A 7,757-nucleotide genomic window follows, 5' to 3' on the forward strand; every position below is an offset into this window, starting at 1 on the left:
AAACAAAGAAGACTTGGATTTGGATAGGTGTGAATGATCTTGGATGAGATAAGGAAGTAGAAATTGTGAGCAGAATGTATTGCAGTAAAAGTAATTATTTTCAGTAAAAACACAACCTGTCTTGAAGGAGAGAGCCATACTCTGAACTTCTACATTTTCACAACAGGATTTCAGGATCCTCTCCCTTCATCTAGCATAAGGTACTTATATAGAGACTTTCTAACGCCTAAACTTGCTGTGGTTTATAGATTGTTCTAGAATTATTTCAAAACTTTCTGTGTAAGTGCATGTCCCTCCCCTCTGGAGTTTTCATAAGCAACACTACAGATTTGCTCATTACGAGCCAGGCTATGTTTTTCATTTACATACTGCTGTGACCTTTCTTTATTGCTGTTATTTAAAGAGATTTTCGAGAGTTGGAACAAACATGAAATTATTGTCTCCAGAAAAAAGCAATCTTATATGGATACACACATGCATACATGTAATCAGCCCTGCAAATGCATGTTTTACCTCCCCAGATTCAAGCAGTTAGAGAAAACTATTAAGAAAAAGAAACAATTGCTTCTCTCCCAATGGTACAGGAACATTTTTCCCTGTCATTATTCTCTAAACAACACAAACAACAATTCACATAGCATTTGTATTATATTGGGTATTATAAATAATCTCAAAATGACAAAGTATACAGGAGTATGTGTATAGGTTATATGCAAATTCTGTCATTTTATTTAAAGGGCTTGAACATTTGCAGGTTTTACTATCCACAGGGGAACCCCTAAAACCATTCCCTCTTGCAGACCAAGGGAAGGCTGTATGTACAAATGGAATATATGAGCTTTAGAAATGCTTCTCTAAATTGAGTTCTTAGCTAGCATCATGGTGACTACAGCATTATCTGTGCTGTTTGCCCTTAGAACAGCCTCCAGTCATCCGGTTATTTCTCCTTAAGAGAATAAACTTAGCACACAACCTCTCCTTTTTTCTTTTATTTATGTTTCCATGTTTGTGCATTGGAATGGATAGTTCTACAAAACACATTAAGCCTTACCTCTGTCCTGGCTTATTGCTCAGTTTCTTCAACTTCTAGGTATCCTTTTTCTTTCAAGATAAAGAGGGTTATCCTTTTTGGGGGGCTGAGGATGAATAGGAATGATACAATATGAATGTATGAAGAGTGTGACAGCACCTAGAAGATGTTCTCAGATTCAAACCAGGTCAAACCTCAGCCCTGAGGGGAGAGGGGGTGGACACGAAGTCCCACCCTTAATCTATTTGCAATTGATACCTGCTGGCAAGGGCAAAGTCAGCTGTCTCCATTGGAGTGTCAGTGAGCATATCAGCCTCACTACAAGAGCAGGCCGCAGAAGTAGCTGGCCAACACAAAACAGACTCCATATTCTGTTATTTATGTGTTGTTTTTTTTGGGGGGGGGGATAAGGATGCTTTCTGTGTAGGTGTGTTCTAATTTTGTATTTTGTTTTATTGCCTTTTTCTTTTAGTTTTAGTTTTCAGAAAGAGAAAAAAGAAAAGAAACATAAATTAGTGGATGGGATGGTGGGAAGATCTGGGAGGAGTTGGAGAAGAGGAAATCATGATCAAAATATATCATATAAGAAAAGTTTCAAATAAAAAATGTTGTCCATAGTCACAATGTCTAATTAAGGACAATTTTTCTTTGCCTGATTCTGCAATAAAAATTAAATGCCGAAAAGGGTCCTTATGTAATAACTGAGCTGGTGAATTTATTTCTAGATACATTTCTGTATATACAAGAGTGAGGATCTCTGCTTTCCCAGTGTAGCTGATGAACTTTATTTTTAGTGTGTTCTAATACCCAGAGATGTGGACAAAAATGAGAGAGCTACAACAAACCGTAACTAAACATGCAGAATATTCCAGATCTCCATCCACTAAAGAAATTCTTTGTTTCCCACGAAGCAGTCTTATTTCAGTTCTGAATGACCATGAGTTGCCCACCTCCTCCTAAGTCATTAACAATAATTTTATCTGAAAAAGAAACAGCAATTTATATTTGCTCTGTAAATTAGTAAGTTTCGATGTAAAATGGTCATATATGTACTTAAGGGATTTTGATCGTACTTATATTAATATTATCCATAATTTTGCCCAAGTCCCTCACAAAGTAGGGTGCCCTTCCAATACCATAATGATCCCCTTTCTACTTTTGTGTCTTTAAAAGGTGAAACTGTTTCCATGTCTGTCTTCAGGACTACACCCACTTCAACCTCCTCTTTAACAGATGGCAATTATGTTCTCCCTGTATTAGTTGGGTTGTCAAGGCAGCTACCAGGAGAAGTGAAGGAAAACTACCTGCAAGGCCATTAACCATGCTTTCTGCCAGACTGAGGCCAGTGCCTCAATACCCTTGGAGCCCCAAGGCCCTGTTTCCAGTTCTTTCTTCCCAGCCCTATACTGGCCATGATTTCCTCCCCGTTTCACAAATGCTAAAGCCTCTGGAATTCTAGTCAGTGGCACAGGAATCTGCAGCACTTCTTATGATGAATCAGGGTCTTATTTCTAGCCATCCATGTCTGGAGCTAGCTCTAATTCTCGGGCCAACAGAGGGTCAAAACTTCTCATTGTCTTGATTCTGAAGAAAAATCATGACAGGAAAGAAGCAAGCCATTATATACTGCCACATTGTGGCATATGTTCTTATTTTACTTCATTCCTTTGCCTTGGGATGTTAGCCTTTAAATCATTCACCTTCGAGCCGGGCGGTGGTGGCACACGCCTTTAATCCCAGCACTCGGGAGGCCGAGGCAGGCGGATCTCTGTGAGTTCGAGACCAGCCTGGTCTACAAGAGCTAGTTCCAGGACAGGCTCCAAAACCACAGAGAAACCCTGTCTTGAAAAACAAAACAAAACAAAACAAAACAAAACAAAACAAAACAAAACAAAACATTAGCCTTCTTCACCTGCAATGTGACCATTCTGCCCAGCATCACCACAACCAGGTTAAACTTTGGATAGTGAAAAGCTTCAGCTTCGATTTTCAATGTCTGGGCTCCAGTTCCTTGCTGCTTTATACTCCCTTTCCTCTTTGAACCTGCTTCCCTTTTTCCCCGCTCCATAAATTTTGAAAAATCTCCTTTAGGTAATGCAGTGTACTGAGATTTATGCCTCGCCCCACTTAGGTGTAGAAATCCAAATGGGCACGCAGTAGTACCTTTTAGGGTGTAGGCCCGTTCAAAGATACATGCTTAAAGCAGAGGCAAAGCCATCAGGAAAGGGATTCCTGAAGTCATCTAAGGCCCTGGAGAATTCCCTTGAATTTTCTGCGGTGAGGTTACAGACAAACAAAACGAAACAAAACGAAGCAAAAAAAGACTCGCAAGACTTGCCAGACACAAAACAGAAAACTGTATAAACTGTGAGAAATCAATGTTTGGCTTTTGTTGGTTTTGTGCTGTTTAACTGGTCTGTGTTCCTTTACTACTGTCCTCTGAACTGTACAGTAGGGCTTGTAGTGGGTTCTAAATCTACAGAAGGCCACTATCAATTGGTTTTAAAATTTGCTGCTCTTGGCCGGAGAGCTGTAGTACATGCTTTTAATCCCAACCCTCAGGAGTCAGAGGCAGGTGGATCTCTGAGTCTAAGGACAGCTTCATCTACAGGAGCTAGTTCCAGGTCAGGCACCAAAGCTACAGAGAAACCCTACCTCAAAAAAAATTATAAATGAATAAATAAATAAATTAATAAATTAATTAATAAAATTTGCTGCACTGATAAATGTTTTATACACAAACATATATAACATATATTATATAATGTATATTATATTCATATATACACATATATATCAGTGTATATATGTATATATACATAGCACATATATATACTTGTAATGTTTTCTCTGTAATTGTCTATTGTTCCTTTAAATTCACTCCCTTATAAAGAAAAATGCCTGCATTTTAAGCAAGCCAGCACATTTAAAAGGTCACAACGAATTGCAGACAGCTGACTCACAACTAAAATAATTAGTCCACTGTAATGTCTGTTGGTGACATTTTTCTGAAGTTTCAGGTTTGTTTTCCAAACTAAGGTAAATGTGACAGTGTCTTGCCGTATCGAAGGTTGGTAAGTCACAATACTCCACTTAATATGTTGTTCCATTTACTCTGTCATGAAGCCTAGTTGACCATAATACAATAAACATAGGTAATAATCACACTTCCTACCATTGGATTAACCTTTGGGTGAGCTAAAGCTCACCCAGAATGAAAATGGTTTATTTTTAAATGGTTTTTTCTTTTTGATAATTTTTCTTTTAATTGAACTTTTTACACAGTGCATCTGAATTATCGGTTCCTTGTGATTCTGCTTCTTGGTAACAGTACCACCTCTAGCAGTTCTTTTCTTATTCGTGACTGTTTTAGTTTTCTCTGTTTTGTTTTATTTTGTTTCCATATGAAGCTGAGAATTGTCCTTTCAACAACTGTGAAGAATTTTAACGGGGATTGCATTCAATTTGCAGATTATTTTGGTAGGATGCCCAATTTCGCTGTTACTCCTACAGATCCATATGTATGGGAGAGCTTTCCTCCAACTTCTCATATCTTCTACAATTTCTTCCTTGAACATCTTAAAATACAAATCTTTCACGTGTTAATTAACCCAAGATATTTTATATTATTTGAGCCTATTATGAAAGGGATTGTTTTCCTGATTTCTTTCTCGGTCTTCCTCTCCACCTCCTCTAAAATTCAATCTTACCTCCCTACACACTTCCAGAGTCTGAGGTCTGTACAGATACCTGGGATCTGGTCAGCCACATGCAACCATGTTGGTGTCTGAGGGCCATGTTGCTGCTGGGGCCATACTGATCTAGGTAACATGTACTTCCACCAGAGTCATGATGATGTCTGGGACTGAGCTGGCGCCTAGGGCCATGTCTACATCCATGGTCTCAGTGTCGCTTGGATCTTTGCTGATGTCTGTGGCCTGTGTTACTACAGAGGAGCATGGGTATCATGTATGTTAAAATTTGAGGGTTGTGCTTAACTAGATCCACCTCTCACTAGCCATGGTATAGCTGGCCCTGCTCCTCCCTGAACACTGTATCAGGGAAAATGACTCCCCCCCTCACCATGAAGGTAATTGGAGAGCTGTCACTGAAGGTATCGGCCTAGAAGAGATGGCTCTACCTCTCACCTGAGAGGGGTGGTCCTTTTGACCCAGACTGAATAGCTTAGCTATGTCCAGAACCCACATTCTTGACCTTAGATTGACCTACCATGACATCTACCCCATTTAAGACCTGTTGGAACATGTGAAGGGACACATCTTGTGGGACAATAGCCACAGGGTCCACATGGCTTGGGGTACCAGCAGGATATCTGGCAGGAGTTTCAGTAAGGGTCCAGTGATGATTGTGTGACAGAGGCCAGCAGTCTTGAGCCAGACCAACGAACGACTCATTGGAATGAACATTTGCAAGTGGGGCTGATTGGACAAAATGGTATGCTGTGTGACATATCAGAGCTCCGAGTGCCCCTAGAACAAAGGAGGAGGTGTTTGAAAGATGGGAAAGGTGAAGGAGAAAGATAGCTTTGGTTTGCTTTTCATTAATTTTGGCGGAGGGTTACTTTTGGGAAAAGTTGTAAGGGTGAGGGGCAGATATGAAGGCTCTGGGAGGTGAGCAGAACTGGGATACATGATATGAAATTCACCAAGAACCAATAAAGAATGGTGTTGTATATGGTTTTCCTATTTTGTTTTTGGCACATGCATTAATATGGCAATGCTACAGAGCAAATTTTAATTGTACAATGATGCAACAACAAAGAAATCAGTTGTTCACCATTTTACCAGAAAAAAGAATATATATTATCATTAAAATCTGAAAAATGGTATTGAGTGCTATATATAATTTATATAACATACCATATATTGATATTAGAACATGGCTCAGGTGTTGTTAGGCACAGGTAGGTAATAGAGGGAGAAGGCTCATTTTAAAAGGTAGTACTCTGCTACATGTGTATATTTCTATAACTATATATATGTCTATCTATCATCTGCATATCTATGTATATATTCTATAATCTATCATCTATCGATCTTTGCATCTATCTATCTATCTATCTATCTATCTATCTATCTATCTATCTATCTACTATCTATCTTTGTGCTCAGGTGTTTATGTTAATATATTAACCTCATTGTTTTCTAACCTCCAGAATATCACAATTTCAGATAATATGAAAAATAATACATTCCTGTCATTCAAAATTCATCTCAAGGGCATTGATTTGAGAAAGAGTTGCAGAGTTTTAATTTCAGAGATATGCCTTAAATATCTGTTGGTCCTCTGATACAAGATTGATTAAGTGTCTTTATTAGTTTCCTATGATCAACCACCAATAAGTACTCAGCAAGCAGAAGCTGCATCAAACTCAGGCTATCAACCACTTTTTCTATCATTTAAATAAGTATGATGTGTAACTATGAAGTCAATGAATCAATTAGTCATATTTCTTTCCTTAAACATGATCCTTCTTTGACAGTAGCCTTCTGCTTAAGGTGTTAATAGATTTGATAACTTTGAGTGTGAGGCTTTGCTCTACGTTTTTAAACCAGGCATTGGGGAAACTCATCTCTTTTCAGCAACACAGAGGCCTCATGATCTGTCGTTCTAGAAGATAGCATTTGTAGAAAGTGTAGACTAGCAGGACACTTTGCATGTGGCATAGATTTACCCAGTCTCTTCCATCAAGCAAGAATGAATTTTTCCCTTTTATGTTTCACCCAAAGTTAGTCTTTTGACATTTACTGTATTTATTAGTGTGGTGCTATGAACAATGAGGCACACATAGAGCAGAAATTACCAGAAGTTTATAATCATAACCATTTGGTCTTTGTTTTTTTTAATTTTTTAATTTAGAAATGCACATTTGGGTCTTTGCTTAATTGCTTCCAATTTTCAATCCTATCAGTGTGGTTCCTCTCCCCAAGAGACCATGTATTCACCAATGTTCTGCTCTCCCTTGATTTAGTTGTCTCTCTCATGCAAGAAGTTCTACATATAACACTTTATTTTATCCAAAACCTCAGACTTCTCTTAATGCCTTCCTTTTTTTTCCCTTTGCACCACAAATCACCACCTGGGTCTTTTGTCATGTCTTTCACAGCTTTTGTTTTCCATTTTATTGAATACCCTTTGCACATATTTTTTTATATATAATCTGGATTTTTTTTACCACACAAACCAATTCTGACAGTCAAGAAGAGTATTCTTCTCCACTTCGTGGTTAGTCAGACTTTTGGTCTGCTGCTAAGATCTGAGAGAATATGGGAAGACGTATTTATTCTTGCAATCACTTCCACTGATTTCAGCTCAAGGTCTGTGAATTCATTTGCTGCATGCCTGTTGTGAGCTGAAATATCACAGTAAACAGAATCTCAGAAAATTATTTTTCATGTTGTCCCATCCAGAAAGCTGAAAGAGACCTGAATGGGTGTATGAGCAGCAGTATCTTAGCAGGGCATGTTTCCAGATACTCATTTCCTCCAACACGGGTCTGTCTCCGACTTTGCACCAAAATACCACATTGCCATTATTTCTGGAATTTACCAAAGGAGTAACCACTGAATAAATCACAGTTTTCATGGACCAGTCGTTTCACTGAAGGTCATCATCTGGGAGCCAGGCTTTTATCAAGGCTTTGGTGGACATTTCTGATTTAAGCCATAAGAACTATTTTCTTCAGTATTGCTATAGGATAGGGTCA

The sequence above is a fragment of the Microtus ochrogaster genome, unplaced genomic scaffold (genome assembly GCF_000317375.1).
Source record: "Microtus ochrogaster isolate Prairie Vole_2 unplaced genomic scaffold, MicOch1.0 UNK2, whole genome shotgun sequence".
Classification (NCBI taxonomy): Eukaryota; Metazoa; Chordata; class Mammalia; order Rodentia; family Cricetidae; genus Microtus; species Microtus ochrogaster.